This window comes from Neopelma chrysocephalum, unplaced genomic scaffold (genome assembly GCF_003984885.1).
Source record: "Neopelma chrysocephalum unplaced genomic scaffold, ASM398488v2 Primary Assembly neopelma1_25, whole genome shotgun sequence".
Taxonomy (NCBI): Eukaryota; Metazoa; Chordata; class Aves; order Passeriformes; family Pipridae; genus Neopelma; species Neopelma chrysocephalum.
Genome location: NW_020897694.1, coordinates 41,008,150 through 41,026,236, shown reverse-complemented (window position 1 = coordinate 41,026,236; position 18,087 = coordinate 41,008,150). Strand labels below are relative to the sequence as shown.

The 18,087-nt window shown below is 38.8% G+C and overlaps 1 long non-coding RNA gene across 1 annotated transcript in view; it reads left to right on the top strand.

Annotated features, from left to right (window-relative positions):
• Window positions 1-17,679, top strand: part of LOC113963684 — a 47,675-nt gene extending 29,996 nt beyond the window's left edge. The window contains exon 3 of the long non-coding RNA XR_003532913.1: window positions 17,505-17,679. This is a non-coding gene — a long non-coding RNA (uncharacterized LOC113963684). The remainder of the gene's footprint in view (window positions 1-17,504) is intronic.
• The last annotated feature ends 408 nt before the right edge of the window (window positions 17,680-18,087 follow it).

The following is an 18,087-nucleotide window of genomic DNA, read 5'->3' as shown; positions in this document are numbered from 1 at the left end:
TCAGAGCATTGCTCGGGACCATTTCCTCACATGCAGTATGAGGACAGCCATGGAGACCCATCAGATTTTTTTTTTGAGCTGTGTTCATTATTAAGTACTTTGCTGAATCAGAGCTAAATGTTTAATAAAGCTGAATGTGAAGTTACAGAGAGAATCACATGCTTTCAGGGCTATTGTAGACTACTTGCTTTCCAAGAATAATAACAGTAGCTACTTCTTATTCCACCTGTGTTCTGTCTGGGTGTCTAAAAGTGCCCTGTGCATTGCTGGTGTTTATACTGATTTCTTATCCATAGTATTTACCTCTCAAAGCACTGAATGTTTCATTCCAAAAAGTTGCAGTGGTAAAGGATTTTGGCCTTTGCCAACTTCTTTAATAGCAGAAATATTTTATTATATAATTTTCTACCTAAGTAGAGAATCTCTACATTTTTTAAAGAGTAAAATTTCTTTAAAAGGTTATATAGTATGACCAAAACAATAACATTTCATTCAGTTAAATTGTTAGCCTGAGTAAGCTGCCTGTCAGACTACAAATTGATGTTTAAGTAGCAAACTAAGGTAAAAAATGGTCTAGGGAGGTCAGCACTTTGTATCCAATATGCTTTTGTAGTTTACTTTTGTTCTGGTAAGCAGATGCTTTGAAAACTGTTCAGCTACAGTTCAGACAAAGGTCAATATTGGGCCAATCAATATATAATACAAAGATCCAAATCAGTATCTTATGAAAGGAGGCTCAGCACCTTCTGCCTAAAAAGTATCTAGAATAGAACTTACTTCTCAGGCTCAAGCTGTCCTGGGGGATTTTCTTCTTCTTGTTCCTGCTGGAGGAGTCCGTCACGATATTGCAGTAATTGGTAATCTTTTAACCACCTATCCATGTACTGAATTTTGTGATTTAAGTGAGCATCTTGATAACCAGCCTTTGCATTTTTAGTACATAAATGTTAGGGTACCAGGCTCATATTTTTCAGATAAAAGTTCAGCAGCTATTGCCTGCAAAAGGTGTTTATTAGGGTCTAAGACTAGAATTCATCATAGTAAGTATGGTTATTTACTTTATACATTTATGCAGTGTATCAGTCACAGCTTTGACAGTGCTCTGCAATTTTTTTTCACATGAAGGCATTCAAATCTAAGAAATATATTCATACCTGCTGTCAACAAGTGCAACTCCCTTGGAAAGCTCTGAGCCAATTTCAGCAGTGACGTGAATGGCAGCATAAATTTTAGGTCTAAATTAGTCAGAAAATAAGTGAAAGTGGGCATAATTTGCATGCTGAGGACTGAAAGGGGAAAAGTAGCTAGTGAAAAAGGTGTGCAATTAAGGGGGGAAGGAGGGGCAATAGAGGATCTACTGGCATGACTGTAGTGCATCAAATTTGTTTCTGAATTCAGACAACTGCAAGCAAATGTAAATGTTATACTTAATGCAACTAGCTATTTATAGTGGAGTGAACACACTTTCTCTACCTGTTATGGTCATTGCTTTGCTAAAGAATAGACTGGAGTATGTCATGCCTAGGGTGGCAAACATCCAGCACATATCTGCATGTATGTGTTGAATATGTTTCCCAGTTCCCCAGGGAGCTCTGTAGTATGATCACAAATATACTGACTCTTTGTGGAAGGGAAATCTTGAGAAATTAAAACAAAATACCTTGATCACCTTGAATATGATTATGCGGTCTTTTGCTTAAAGTAGCCTTTCCTGTATTCCAGGCTGCTGAGGTAGATCATGCAAGGCGAGGGATATTTGTCACTGAAGCATCGCTTCTTTGGTACCTGCTCGAAAGAAATTGCTAAGAACTGTGTCATGAAAGGAAGGCAGTATTTGAACTATCAACAGGAATTGCACAGCCTGGTTGCTACTGTGCTTCCAGGCAGCCCCTGGCCCAGCAGGATGATTCAGTGCATCTGAGGTAGACATCTCAATTCCAAATATAATGGGTGGGGAAATGTGGCAACCTCCGAAATCATTCAAAGCAGCTAGGAACCTATCTCTCTCCACTGTCTGAGCAGGTCACTGAAACTCCCACCTACCAATCACCTGGGAAACCTCTCAGTGTAGATCTGAACAAGTGTTGAACCTCAATCACCTTCATCCACTTGAAATCCAGAGCACTGAGTCGTCTCTTGAGAGCGAGCAGCTAATGATGCAAGAGGAAGAGGCAGCAGCCACTTCAGAATAACTTCATTGTTTGAACACTCTTACAAGAAGTGGGAAACATAGATTTTAAGCCTTTCTCAGACTGAAGGGGTTTGAACCGCAATTCCCTTTTCCTCGAAGCTTATCCTACCCATCAAACCAGAGAAGTTCTTCATTCTGCTCACTATGTGAGCCTTTGGAGCAGAGAGAGAATAGGTAAGAGGGAGCTTGATTTTGCAGCCCATTGGTGAGGGCAGGCCTGAGAAAGTCCTGAGGCTTGGTCCCAGCTGTCACTGCTGTTTAAGTATTCTTTACTGTTAATTTTTAATATAGGCGCTCATACAGTCAAGTAGACAAGGTTTACAGAATGTAGAGACTGTAGTGTTTCATTCTGTGTGAATTTGTGTTAAGCACCAAAAACGTGTGAACCAGATAGTGCCCTAAGGCCTGACTTTCTCACACCCAGTGAAAAGCACCTGAGACTAGCAACATAGTTGCCTAGTTAGGAGCAGAGTTGTTCAAGGCCTTCTGCAAAGATAGTTGAGAAAGGAAATTGACAGGAAAAGTGAGACCATTCTTCATCCAAATCACATCCTGGAAGTGCATGTTCTTCTCTGTTGGTTATGAAGTGAGCATAGGATGATAATGTTCCCCAAATGGGATTTAGCATGCCCAAATCACAGGAATATAATTTTGTTCTCAGTTGTTTTGCAGTTATTTCTGCTAGTTTCCACCTCAGAATGGTGTGCACCTCTGAAGAAAGATACGGTGGAATTGTCTAAACACAATCTAAGTGCCAAGACTGCTACCTAGCACCAACATGTCAGGGTGAAGTGTGGGAAGATTTAAACCTTCCCTTTGCCCCAAGGAATTTGTGTACTGCAAACCTCTCACTCTTTCACAAAACCAGCACACCAAGAATAGATCGCATTGAAAAGATATACTCCATAGTCAGTCCTGAAATGTTATGTCAGACAGCTGTTCTACCTACTTTTAGATCATTAAATGCATCTTCTCCATCAAAGCTCTGTGCAGTTTCAAACTATAAAATGCATTCATCGTGTTGGGGTTTTTGTCACCTGAGAATGTCTTCCTTATTCCAAACAGTGGCTCTCCTAAACAATGAGAAGTCCTAGAAAGGTAGTGACAAGGTATGCAACATTGCTGTACTGCTAGCACAGCTTATGGAGTGGTCTGTAGTGGAGAATCCCACCCTTTGAAGTTCCATCTTACTTACTTTCAGTACTTTATGATCTAGCAGAAACACACTTCTTGGTATTAATATGCTGATGTAAGGAAGGTTGTTCACACAAAGAGGGAAAGAAACTCATAGCTGTGAGTGTATAAACTGGTAGAGTACCATTTAGCCAAATACAGAGGAGAGGTACCCTCAAGTGCAGATATTTCAAAGGGATCTCTGTATTACAGACTCAGGCCCTAGGGGTAATTCTGGAGCCATAGAGTCTTTGGCAGCAGGCACTACATCTTCTTATATGTTTCCAAAAGTTCTTATTTTTTTCTGGGGCCTGATGTAATTATTATTGTAGTAGTAATGATAGCAAAACCAAAATTAGGCCACAATATATTACTTTCATTTTTTTCTAAGATATGCCTTTTAGGAGCTTTGAGTGGAGGAACAACATTTTGTAACTCTAGTCCAGAATATATACAACTAGACCCCATCACAAACAGAAGACTTTTCCAAATCAGGTGTCTTTGGTCCTCACCACTGGCATAAATTCCACCACCAGTGGAATTGAAGGGAAAATATGGAAAATATGAAGACCATATTTTCTTTGAGTTAGACAGTTTCAGCAAACTAGTAGAGACTGAGAAGGCATGCCATTTTTGTTTGGGAAAGGCTTCAGTTATAATGTCATAGAAATTACTCATCAGCCTTTATATCTCTCTGCAGTGTTTTTCACCTTTCTCATTCAAAGAGGATGTTAACTTGTTAGTAAGAACCAGATAAAGGTCATATAACATGAGTTCTCTGATGGTCTCCATGTATTCAGCACCATCTTTCATAACTGTAATGATCCTGTCATCCAGACTAAACTATGCACAACCTAACTGGCCCAGGGAAGCTTCTGGAGGAGCTGGTTACAACAAAACAGCTACCACCTCCCTGCAAGTAGTCTGCCATGTACCGACACTTTTACTGCAATCTGAACACAAAATTTGAGGCTTTTTCATCTCTGTGGGATTTAGGAGTTGTGGTTTCAACAAATTTTCTTAGGATGATGTATACCTTTGTACCATTTTGATGAGATGACTGACTGTGTATCTTCCCCCAAACCATTCACAGTTCTTGAAGTATCCTTTTTGTCTGATCAGTTCAAGAGCCATGGAAAGGTGTTTGCCTGCTCATTTCACTGTATTAGTTGACTTTATTCCAAAAATAAGTAGCATGGGTTGGAGAGGAAGTACTAGGGAAGAAGCAAAAATTTAATCTATAACTGAGATAGCTCTTGTTACAGACAAAGAAAACACCCTCCCTTTGATTTTCCTTAAACCTCTTCCTTCTTATATGTTACCTTTAAAAACCTTCAAAACTATGATGCTAAAAAACTAGGGCTAATGTATTCCCTCCTGTACTATCTAATTTAAATGTGAGTTTGAACAATTATTCACATTAATAACTCCAAGTTAAATCTACCAGCCTTGCCAGAAAGGTCAAATAGAGAAACAGCAAAGGTACCAGATGAACGCTATTCAAAATAGTGAATTTCTCCCCAGGGCACAGCTTTTCCCTCATTTGAGATCTCTTCCATACTGGTAAGGATAGTTTTGCCTATGGATTCTGGCAGCTTCCTTTCTCATTGTTTTCTTGTGCCAGTGTGTTATGGGAATATTTAATTTCACTTAGTAGTTCTTGTTTCCTGTTACAAATTCTCAGATTATTTCACCAGCATTAAGTAGTAAGTAACATATCACCTTCTTTGCAGAGAGGTGAAAAGATTACATTTTAACTGATAGGAAGACTTCAGAAAGAGACTTGTTCTCTCTCTAAAAGTAGCTATTCCAAAAAGGTATACTGAAGTTATCAATAATTTAATAATTTCTGTGCTAATTCAGTGTGTGCTTTCATCTTTATTATTATTGCTGTTACTGTTGCTATTAAATACTACAGTTGCTTTCTACTGCTTTCTTTACTGTACTTGGGTGTCATTATCTCTTGCATCTCTGTGGATAAGCTTCACTCTCCCAATCCCATAAAACCCAATGTCTCTTCCCACTCTACCCTAACCTGTCCCAGGACAGCTCTAAGCGTACAGCATTGGACCTCCTGCCAGGGTTCCATTCCTGCAGCTGCTCCACACACAGGCTGGGGACACCAGTGGGGCCGTGCCTGGCCAGATGTGCTCAGGCAGGGAGGATGCTGTGAAGCAACAGGAGCTTGCTACTGCTGCAATGAAGGCTGCACTTGTAGGTCTGGAGGTCAGAGAGCAGATGGGGTTATGCCGGCAGCCTCAGGATCCCCGTGAAGGCAGTAAAATTTTAGAGCCACTGATGTGCTCATTGGTGTCAGGATTCGATCCAAAGTCTTTCTCTGGGTGCTTTCCACACAGTGGTTCTGAAGGCAGGGATCTGTACTTAGGCAGGATCGGCCATGTGACCATGTGACTTATTGTAATCTATGGATTTTTTCCAGGTGCAAACTCCTACACCTCTTCTGTCACAGTCTGTTCTCTCTGTATGGCTTTGTGTGTGACAAATAATGTCCCATTGTCTTTTGACTCCATCATGCTTCAGCAATTCAGATTATAGGTCCTCCAATGCTTGGCAACATATTTTTAATTTTAGGCTTTCTCTAACAGTGCATGGACATTTACAGGAATTTTACCTTTGTCTATGTAGCAGAGTTTATTTAGCTCTTTTATTTGATATTGTCATTTTTAGACAACCTTTCCCCTATGATCTTATCAATATCGCATGCATTTTAGTTGCTGTATGACCTTTAGAGGATTACTTTTGTATTCCTCAGCCTATCTGTAACTGTTACAGCTTTTTTCCTTGAGTGTTACCCATTCTAAAAAGTGCTGTTAGCTTTGAATGTCAAACGGATGCCTTAATAGGACCTCAGTGCTTCTCAGCACCTGTTTCTTCCCACTCCTGGTTTAAGTAAATACACATAATAATTCATTTTCTAAGCCAGTAATCTGGTTTCATTTTTGTTAGGCAAAAATCTGCCCTTGCTGTACAGATGTTCTCTTTTAAGGATAAGCCCAAATACCTTACAATATGATTATGTTCTCTTTCTACCATGTTCACTTCTAAAGTGGGGATCTTGACGTCTGTCCTTGTCATTCCATTTATATGGTCCTTTGTAGAAAACTGTCAGAGAAAACTACCTGAAAGCCTGCAGCATCAGTATTTGATAATATAAGCATAAATCCTAGATTTCTGCCTTTCTCTCTGTCATTAGGATCAGTCTATTCCCAAGAGCACAGATACCTGCTCTGCCTACAAATCTAGACGTTAACTGAGATCCATGCCCTGCATAGTCACAGAAGTACTGATATTTCTACATGAATGAAATCCCTATTTCAAAAACTCATCTATAGCAAGATACTTTCTTGGAAACCCGTCTTTAAGACAGAAGGCACACTTGCTTTCTTCTACCTGTCCAGTCAAATGGGTTTGTTTCTTGTGTATGCCTGTGGTCCTTTTTCACCATGGGAAAAAAGGGATCTTTAGGATCAGCAAATCTAGAGCCTTGGTTTTGCAAGCAGTGCATCATGGAGAACCCTTGATGGCCTTTCAGGGGTTTTTTACAAAGTCAAGACTTCCAAATTATGTGGGAATCAATGCCTAGAGTGTGAAGATCCAGCAAATTAAACAGTAAATTCAGTATATCAAGAAGAGATATAAAGCAGTAATTTTTACACGGAAGAATTTCTTAAAGCTTCTTTTGCCCAAGGGGAATGTCAAATTGTGTAGTTCAAATTTCTTAGGCTTGGTTGGAAGAATTTCAATGCCTGTATCAATAGATCAGTATTTTCCCAACATGGTTAAATTTGCAACAGTATTATAACCATTCCTTGACATTAGATCATGCAACAGCATCAGTATATGATAAAAATGACAAATTAGCTGAGCTAGATAATAAATGAGCTAGATGTGAAAATAATCAAAAGCTGGGCTGCAATCTTCACAAGTCTCTTAGATATCTTCTACCAAGGCACATAATTATAATACCGTAAGACACATGATACATATGCCTAAACCGAACCTATTCTATGTACTCAAATAGAAGCAAAGAATCACAGAATCATAGAATCAGCCGGGTTGGAAAGGACCTCTGAGATCATCAAGTCCAATCCTTGATCCACTACCGCCATGGTTACTAGGCCATGGCACTAAGTGCCACATCCAGTCTCATCATAAAGACCTCCAGGGACGGAGAATTCACCATTTCCCTGGGCAACCCATTCCAGTGCCTGATTACCCTCTCTGTAAAGAATTTCTTCCTAATATGTAACCTAAACCTCACGTGTGCATGTTGGTGGTTTGATGGGGAGAGAGATACTGAAGGGAGGAGGATAAGATATGCTGTTCAGCTGAAGAGAGGCCTAACCTTCTATTTTGTACTTGCAAAAGAACTTTTTTCAATTTTATGATCTCAGAATAATTACATGAATATATATCTGAACACTTGCACTTTCAGCTACCTGTTTGCTGATAGCCGTAGCCCAGGAAAACAGGCTGGTGCCCGGGATAAAATTACGAGTTCAAAATATTAATGTTTCAAATATCCAAATAGTTGAAAATTGCAGGGGAAGAATATTTTGGTAATAATGCAGATTACAAAGCACAGTGCATTCCCCAGATCAAAAGAAGTACAATAAAACCAGCAGGACATATGCACTTCTAAATAACCACCTACAAAGCCTAACGTGAAAGCAACTGAAGGTGTTTGGGAGTCTGTGAAGTAGATTTCTCTTTAAGGAAGCCTATCATCAGCCCTAGCTACAGACAGTGGCTTCATCTTGGTGTATATTTTTGACTTAACAATGAAAGAAAATCTAAGGCTTCTTAGGACTACAGATTTGTGGTCCTACTCTAGTTGCTTCATGCATCACTAAGCAGTGTAAGAGCGTATATTGCAACCTGACAATTTCTCCTTCCAAGACTACTTCGGTGTAAACCACCAATTTCGTACTTCATATAGCAAGTTTGATCTAGAAACAGGATCATGAAACAAGAGTCCTCTTTCTAACTTTGGAACCGCAGTATATAGTTTGTATATGTTCTGTAAACCCAGGGACTGGCACAATTGCTAAGTTTATGTAGTGTCACTGGACAGTCTTGAAGTTCCCCACCAAAGGTCTGATGTAGCAGCAATTAGTGGATGTCCAAGGCTGTTACTCCCTGGTCTTCCCTTGTTCCGCCTACACTGCTGATGGTTTTCCAACACCAGAGATGACTTTGATAGGATTTCCATCATCTAGTTTTAGATGCCCACATCTGAACTTGTCATCTCTGGGTCTCTTCATACCCAGTGAAAAAAAATACTTGTAGTTCTAGAGAAATACATTTTTGACATGTACTTTAGGAAGAAACCAATCATACCGTTTGTTTCCACTGACTTTACAGGGGGTCCAGATGACCAGTTCAGAAAGAGAGTTTGAGAACACAGACTTTTGTCAAGGTACATCCCACTCAGCTTGCCTCAGAGTATTTTCAATCACAGAACCATCTGCAATACCAATTATCTGAAAATAAGTAAATGGTATGTCATTTTTCATTTTCTTCAATGCAAGTCACCCAAATGTCCATTCTTTGGCAGCTATTTCACTTCCCGGTGTTGCCTGCCATGCTACTGTTAAATTGAGCACAGTTGTTTCCTTTTCTCTTCACTGACCTTCTAGCAATTACCCTGTTCTCTTTATTACACTCTGTTTTAATGTCAACACTTTTATGCAAGAGTTCAATCACTTAGACACTTGAATGACTTCACAGTAGACCAAGAATGAGGAAAAAAGTCCCTTTAATATATTTAGATTAAAATTACATTAGATAATTAACTTGAAAACACATTTTTGTAAGTGCAGTTTACTCAGTCCATACACCCAAACCAAACATAATTGAAGTTATTCCATTCATTACTTTAACTGTGCTTTTACTTTCCGTGTTCTCTAAGATATCCCATTGATTTTCATAACATAACTTTTCAGCTTTTATTTCCAAGCCAGGCCAGCAGAAAAAAAAGGCATTCAGTGTAAGGGTCTCTTGAGTTCCTAAGGATTCTCCAGGTACTGCCATGTCTTTAGGAAATACCTGGTTTTACTTTGATATGCAGAGCTTACCACATAAACTGTCTTTGGGAGTGTACAGAGAGACGGAAGAAGTAAAGATGGAAGTTAAGAATTACCATATTTTGAGTAAGATTCCTTTCTCATTGCTGAATATCAGGCATCCCACATTCGCCACTTCTGCCTATTTCAAAGGAATTATTTTGATTCAAAAGAATCTCAAACTTTTTGTTATCACAGGGCTTCAGAAGAATATAATACAAAGATCCACCATTTCTTTGGTGTTTTTACTCTAAATAAATATAATGAAAATCATTAACAAGCACAGTGTTCCCCATAATTAATCTAACATTCTTGCATGCTTTTGTATTTTTTTCTGGTATTTGTTGGACATAGATGGAATAAGTGGGATCTTTATAAATTTCTGCATTGAGTTTGCCTGAAAGAAAACACCCAAACAGAAATGCATTAAAAAAACCCAACCAAAGAAAAAATGCCTAAAAAAGCTTCTTGTGGACCAGTAGTATATTACTGGATCTGGTTTTCACCTTTTCCTGAAGAGAACATTAACTTAATTCTAGATGTATTCTAGTATACTCCATGTCATCCACTCAAGCCATTGTTTTCTCCCATTGAACTCTCTTTTGCATCCAGCAGAAGCTCTGCGGAAGAGAAGACTGATCAATCAGGACCATAAAAGCCATTTTAGGATTTGGGAAATATCTTTTATTTTGAGATGTCCATCTCGGGTCCTATCCACAACCATTTATTTGGGCTTAAGTTGTGTTTCTCTCTGCCTTGTGGACAAAAGCCAGACTTAATGACACTGGCAGCAGCATTTTAGTACAGCCAGAGGCGGTATTTAATGCAGATGTAATGTCTTGAGGACATGAAGAATACCTCTTGGTCTTGTTGGAAGTTCAGGTAGATCACCTCTGTAGAAGTTATAATTTCTGTCCTTCAGGAAGAAATAGGTTTCCCTTAATTTACAGATTAACAACAGTACAGTTTAGGTGAGTTTGTTTGTGGTCTTGGTTCAGCAAACAATATCAATGTCGATACAAAACTATGTCGATGCTTCCTTTTATTACTAAGTCATAGTGCATTCACAAAACTAACTTCCTTATAAAAAATCAAGCGTGAAATTATGTATCTGTTCTTCCACCACTGACAAGAGATAGAATATTGTCCCATGTTCCTGAACAGAACCAGTGTGTAACTTTAGGCAGTGAGTTGTAACTTTAGGCCAGACACAGAAAGAATCACTTTGATTTTAAGAGAAACCCACCACAAGCTGTCCACTGCCATTTTCTTTAAAAATCGTATGTACACATCTCACTGATATCTGTACATTCTGTCATCCAATAAATATTTTGATAAACAGAAATATGTATCCTCCCTTTAAAAATTTTAAAAATATGTTATTAAAATGCACAGAAGGCTACACAACAGATGTTCTAGACTTTTGTAATAAAATATATTCTGGGAGAGATAAGATAAAACATAATTACTTTTCTTTATGGTAGTTTTAGGGGGTTTTTTTAGAGAGACCAACTGAGCTGAGATAGTAAAATTATTAAAATCTTGTATAATCACTTAGAATTTTTTTATCATGTTCATTTCTACATTTGGAAATATTTGAAAGTTATTTTTATGTAAATTTTTATTTGTCTAAGTAAATGCACATAACTTCTCTACCAATAACTGCTTATGCACCTGTTGAGCAACTAACAAGTTGCTTTTCTCACATGAAAAAATGTTAAGCATCTTAAAATATATTTCCTAATGTGGTAAAGCAGGTAGGCAAGGTAGAACTGTCACTGTTTGTAACTCCAAAAATCTTAAATGATGAGAGTTGAATTAGTATGATTCATGTTGCATACAGGTATGCAAGCATCTCGTTAGCCACCATAATTAACAGGACTGGAGATCTTGTTGCTTTGTGGCAAATAGCAGTCCAAGGCAGCAGCAGCAGTGGTGGGGAGCAGGAGTGGTACTACAGCCCTCGCTATACCTCGGGGCCCAGTACTGCAGACAGGTGGGCTGCAGACTCAACATCTGCCCTCCCTTACCCTCTCATAAATCTGCCTCCAGGGGAAATGTGACCAAAGCAGCCCATTGCACAGATAGGGTTAGCTGCAGACAGCTGTTCAGAGAATTCCCAAATCTTTGATTTACTGTGATCAATTGCATGATTAGGCTGGATGTCATTGATTGTGGTGATTATCTAATGGGGGCACTGTGATCTCTGTTGCAAAGAAACTCTGCTGGGGAAGAAAAATTAGCATAAGACATCAATATACATTTATACAAAATACCTCAGGGCATCTTTACAACCAACATACTATAAGTTAATAGAGCTTTTTCTCAGTTAAGCCAGTGGAAGGAAACATGCTTGCATTAAATTTATGTCAGAAAGTGGATCTTAGTGTAAGCAGTTTTCTTTCAGCTAATGCATTTAGCCAAACTAAGGTATGAACTTAATCACTGAGCTATTCGGGAGGTATCCAGCACAGACATTAAATAGGATTATGCAACAGCCATCTGCGTGTGCTAATTAAAGTGTGGAAAACAGCCAGTATCAAATTATTTTGTTTAGACAATTCGTGGCAGGGTTAAGTAGTTCAGCATGTATGCAGTGGTTTCACTCTTTGGTAAGAATTTTATGATTTCCCAATGACCTATGTCATTCTAATATACAGACTCTAAGTACAGCCAATGTCATTGTGCCCAAAAAGAAACTTTAAACTTTTGTACTGAAGTAGGATTTTTAATAAATGATCGGCATTTTACTTATGTAGTTTGGAAAATATACTGAACATAATTTATAGAGCCTGCACTTTCTGAATTCTGTCCACCAGTAGCTTCAGCTAACAATTTCACCTACACTTAAACTACATTATGGTCAGTCCTTGCTTTTAGAAAACTGTTCTTTAGTTAAAAAAAAAACAACTTATTTGAGCTACAATTTTGCTTTTAAATGGACTCACATGAGTCCTATAGAATTTGCTTTCTAGTGGTTCCTTATTCCAAAAAAATTCACTTTTGCAAGACTGAGTTGTAGTTATGAGTTGTACCAACGTGTTTCACATGTATTCAGCAAGCAGTCCAGAAAAACATTCATTCAATCCTGTAGATTATTCCCTGTGACCACCAGCTTGCTGTGAGGGAGCTGGAATCTGGATGAATTGTTCTGGCAGTTTGTATCCTCTGACCTTCTTTCCCCAGTGCCCCAGTACACATCCCTGCTGCCCCAACAGCATGACCAAAAGTTCATGCCTTGCACACATGCACTACCCACACCCCCGATAAATGTCATGCACGTGTGGGAATGTGCATGTCTGCAACAAGCTACAGGGACCACCTTCCTTTATGCTTTTTTGTTGTACATTCTCCAACCTCCTTAGGTGACTGCAGCTGTATTCTTTTTTGTAGGGTGCACATGCTCATCAGCACACCCAACAGCCATATGTCTCAATGTTTTAGATCAGGGAACTCACTGGCATACATGCCACAGCTCTTTTCCAGTGCATCCAAAAAAAAAAAACCTGAACACAGAGATGGGATGATGTGTACTTCAATCTATCTCCATCATGGAGCTAGGCCATTGTCTGAGTTGTCTCTCCAGAGCAAAGGGCTAGGAAAGCACACCTACATTCTACAGTGTGACGCAGCTCATGTGGCTCCCTGTAGCCAAAAGTTTGGTCACTATTTTGTCAGTGCTTGAAAGCTCAGTACGTGCCATCTCTCAGTCTCTTGTCAGTTAAGTGAAACTCCAAAGGAACCCTAGTACAAGAAGACATGTGACCATAGGTAGGGTTATGACCACTGTGGTTGCTTCAGTGACTAGTGTAGGGGGTCTGGCACATCTGTTCTTCTCACAATCATTTTGTTGGGTCCCAAGTTTCTTGTTTCTCTAAAGAAACCATCCATTGCAATTAGTTTTCTTCTTGAGCATGCTACCCTCTGTCCACTTCAGCATTCAACCAAGATAAGTAGGTTTGTATGTTCATTAGAAATATCACTGAAATGATCAGCACAGGAGCACAGCTTAAGAAATGGCATTTATATTGTCACCATTATGATTTAGAGTCCATGTCTGCTACAGATGAAGAGAACTCCTGCTCCTATTAGACTTCCACCTGCACTTCCCCTGCACTACCATCCACAAATGGTTTTGCATCCTTCTAACATTTTGACAGTTACCATTAGCAACCCAGGAGTTAAAAACTTTTTAAATTAATCTTGGATTTCACTGCACAGTTCTGTGGCAGAGTCAATTCAGTGACAAATCTGCAGCCCCTGCAAAGGAGTAAAAGGAAGCTAGAGTTCTTCAAACTTAGGAGTTAGAAGAAAATATGGTTTGAATAACTCTTCTAACAAAACAATCTGGGTTTTAAGCAACATAGATTCAATAGAGAGTCTAAAAATCAATGAGCAGAAAGCTTTAGTAACTTCCCCAACCACTGTTTTCCTCCTTGCATGAAAATGGCTCATTAAAAGGACACATCAAATTGCTTTCCATGTCTGAAAACGAACACCAACACAATTGGAGAATTTGCTAAACTGTTACATTTGAATGTGATACATAACAAGAGGGTTAGGAAGCTGCTGCATTAACATGTGGGAGATGTTAAGAGAAAAACACAAGTGTCAATGTAAGAATAGGGAGGAAACTTCAATTTGCAATTACGCTTTAAATTTTTTTTAACAGACGTTGCAGTTTGTAAAACAGAAAGAAGCTTAGTTTGGTAGTTCATGCTCCCAATTTTCAATATAATTTTAATGTACGTGTACAAAATGTTTGGTTTCATGCTTTAGGTTTGTTTAGGTTTTGTTGTGGTATTTGTGTTCTCCGTCCTACACAGAGCACTCATGACATTCATCTCTCTCAGCCAGAAACAGAACCACATTTTTAGGCCACATACAGACACAAAGCAAAGCTTGATGTTTACATTTAATGATTATAGACTGCTAAATATAGAGATTTCATAGCGAAGTCCTTCAAGTGAAGTGTCATATTAATCACAGAAAATAACTTCTACCCATCCTTCAGCAGGCAAACCCCTAATAGGGCCAAGAGTCAGAAAATTGGGCTGTAAAAAGAAGAAAAAATAAAATCCACCTTTCTCTTGCAAAACCACAAAGTCCTAAAATTAGAATGGTCCTTTTTTTTGGCTGAAAAGGGAAGTTGCACCATGCTTGGATTTGGAGCATGGGCAGGAGCATAACAAGCACATCCAAGAATGCCATTGCTTGATAGTCAAATGCTATCTGGGAATGTACGTCAAGCTGCATGCATGGTGCTTCTCCATCCTTCAAAAAACTGCCATCTAAATCATCTAGCAGTGGATCAAGCTGAGGTATCACTTTCTTAAGCCAAAAACATGTTTCCCCGTCAAGTATGCAGAAATAATATAAAACACAGCACTATTTCTTTGAAAGAGCCACAAAGTATTCATATTGCTCCACAAATTAATGGGATGAGCATCCCCCACAGCCTTGCCCCAGGGACTGTGGAAAGAGGCTTCTCCAGCCTTCTCTTTGCTACTTACCCTCTTGGTAACTTTTGTTTCTGGCTTTTGGACAGTGTAAGGGAAGTGAGCTCCCAAGGACCTAAAGACAAGATGCAATCAATGGAAAGTCCTAGAATGGTCTCACCTCTTGAAAGCATTGAAAGAGTGCATTTATAAACATGATTTCACACGCAATTAGAAAGGCATAAACCTTGTGAAACTCAAGGCGGTTGTTCCTTATTAATATGTCTGGCTGAAAGCAGCAGTTGAATCTATGTTTTAGCAGAAAAGGCTGTTTACTCTGATAATTAAGGAGGGTCAAACAGTTAATCTAGCTATAAGAGCTGTGCCAGTCAGTTCAGTAGAAGATCTCTTTTTCATACGGAGTTCTGATGGAATACTCTGCACGCTATTCTGTTCCAGAAAAGAATCTAGTAATACTGCATTAAAAAATATGTATTGCTTGAAGCAAATACTTCATTAATGTGACCTATCCGTGATAACATTTTTAAGGACACAACAATACCAGTGAATTTTACTACTTGCCAAGAGAGGCATGTTACTATCAGGATGCATCCTGAATGTGTTCAGCTAGTTCAGCTCAAAGGAAACAATGGAGCTTATAGACATGGTAGGCTACCATTCAAGTTGGCAAGGTTCCCATTACAAATATTCCCTGTTTTGAATATCTCTTGCCATCCAAGTTCTACATGATGCATATAATTTAAGCATTCTCCTTAGTGAATTACAAATGAAGAGCTATGTCTACAAGAGAATTTCAGGGGAGGTGTGGGTAGGATCCTATGTTAGGCTGAGTGAGCACCTTCAGAGCAGGCAGTCAGAGTAGAGGCCCTATCCAGAGGTTCTTGGTGGGAATATGACAGAAGAAAGCTTTGGATCCAGCCCAGAGAGGGCACAACACCTCTCCAGAGGTGTTTAGCTGCCAGCAGGATAAAACCTCAGCTCAGTGTATATATAACTAGAGGCCTGTATGTGTTTTCTGACATTTAAGGATAATATGGCAGATCTTGACAAGCCAAACTTTGTCTGATTAAAGAGCATGACATAGCACCCTAAATTACCAAAAATAAAATGCATATTGTTATATATTGCTACTATATATTTTCTACAGTTTGTATATGAGAAAGTATGATTAAAAGTCGATGAGAGACTGTTTATAAATTTTGATTGCTTCATAATTTTAACTCTGAGCAACATTTTTATCATAATTATAGGCTTTCTTAAAGCATTTATGCAGATTGTTTTATTCAAAAGGGGTTTATTCCATATAAACTCCACTCTTTTATCTCTCCATGAAATCAGTGTGTGAGTTCCCAGCAACCACAACTCCATAGACAGTCATCACATTAGTAGCAGAGATATTTTCAAACAAGGCAATATTCCTCAGATATTCTGAACATTATTTCCTGCTTTCCCAGCCAGTGAGTTTCATGGTGGTAAACAGTAATGATAATCCTTAGCACATTTGTTACCTCTTTATCTCTCTTTAAAAGTATTAGCAAGTTTGTAGTCAATTCTTCTGTGATGTTCCCATGTGCTATGGTAGTCAGCATATTTATGGTTCAGTGAAGGCTCAGGGAGATTAAACCTGATATCTCACATCTCCAGCTCAAGGAGATTTAAGTCCAGGATTTATATGCAGAGCTTATGTTCAGTGAGAATTTTGTGTCTAAATATTCTGGATCCCTACAAATGTTGAAATATAAAGGACTTACCAAGGACCCGAGGCTGTTTTTTGATTGTTATTAACAGCCAGTTGATTGAACTGATTCAGTGCATGTGAACAACTTTTGGGATCTGCAGCGGGGAGTGAGCCCATGGCTCCCAGTTCAGATTGACCCATGTCCATACTGCCTATGAGGAGAGGGCTTTGGAGAAAACCATCCTCTCTCCTTCCTCCAGGTTTTCTCACAAAGGATATCCATCCCAGCCAAAAGCCCAGGATTTCTACAGTGGCAACAATTAGGACATCAGGACCCTTGGCTGAAGCTTAAGGCAACAAATTGACAGCACAGCTGGACCTAATGTAACAGAAAAGCAATTCAACCCTTGGGTGAACTAGTGACAGTCCTGGTAAAATCACAGAAGTGAATCATCTTCACTGGAAGAGGAGCTGAAAGGTTTGAATAGTTTCATAGCAGTCACTGTATCAGCACGCTGTGCCTCATTATGATCTTCTCATCCCAATGACTTGAGAAGGCACTTCTCCAGCCATGGAACATCTATAAAGTAAGGAGAACAAAATATATACCCTCTACTTGCATATACTGCTAGGGCATCAAATGGAAAAGGTATTATCGCCTCCCTCAGGAAATACAAATATATTATGTTAAATGTACATAAAATATGTGCAAACATTTTTGCCCTCACAGTAAAAATTTGGTATTTTAGTACATGTGCTTAGATACTCAGAAAGAAACTGATTTCTTAAAGCTATAACATGTTCTAGTGGGCTCATGACAGTGATGACAGTCTCTAAATGTTTCATTCTACATTGAGAAGGGTTAGTTTGCCTCAGTCTTTTTAATACCTGATGCTATGCTATGCTCCATTTTACAGCACTACCTTCAATACGATGATTTCCTCGAAGGACTGGATCACATTGCAGTGGGATAACCTGAGCTGCACCCCATACTTTCTATTCACAAGCCATTTGAAAAACAGTTTTGCAGTTCGATCTTGGAATATATATTCTGCACTTGAATGGTGTGGTTCAGACTTCAGACCCTATTGAAAGGCTCTAAGACCTTAAAAAAAAAAAGGCACCAAAAAAAGAGTCAAAACCAAAACTACAAAACACTAAGGAAGCAATTCCATTGCTATCTGCTGCTCTAAAATGAAATGAGAGAATCAACACAAACATTGTAAAAATTGAGTTCTATGCAGCAATGCAATTAGATTTTCCCTGTTGATTTTTATACCTTACAATCTTTATGTTACAGGACTTGTAGCTTCCCTCTGATTCCACTCTAGTATGGATTAGGCATAATTCCGCCACACTCATTTTGTCAAGGAAGACAAAATTTTGGCAAACTTTGGTTTTCCTATGTTCAGCACAAACACCGTTTAATCCTTAAATGCTAAAATCATAATCATCTTTGTTTACATTTCCCATGTTATTTTAGTAATTTCCCAGCGCTAT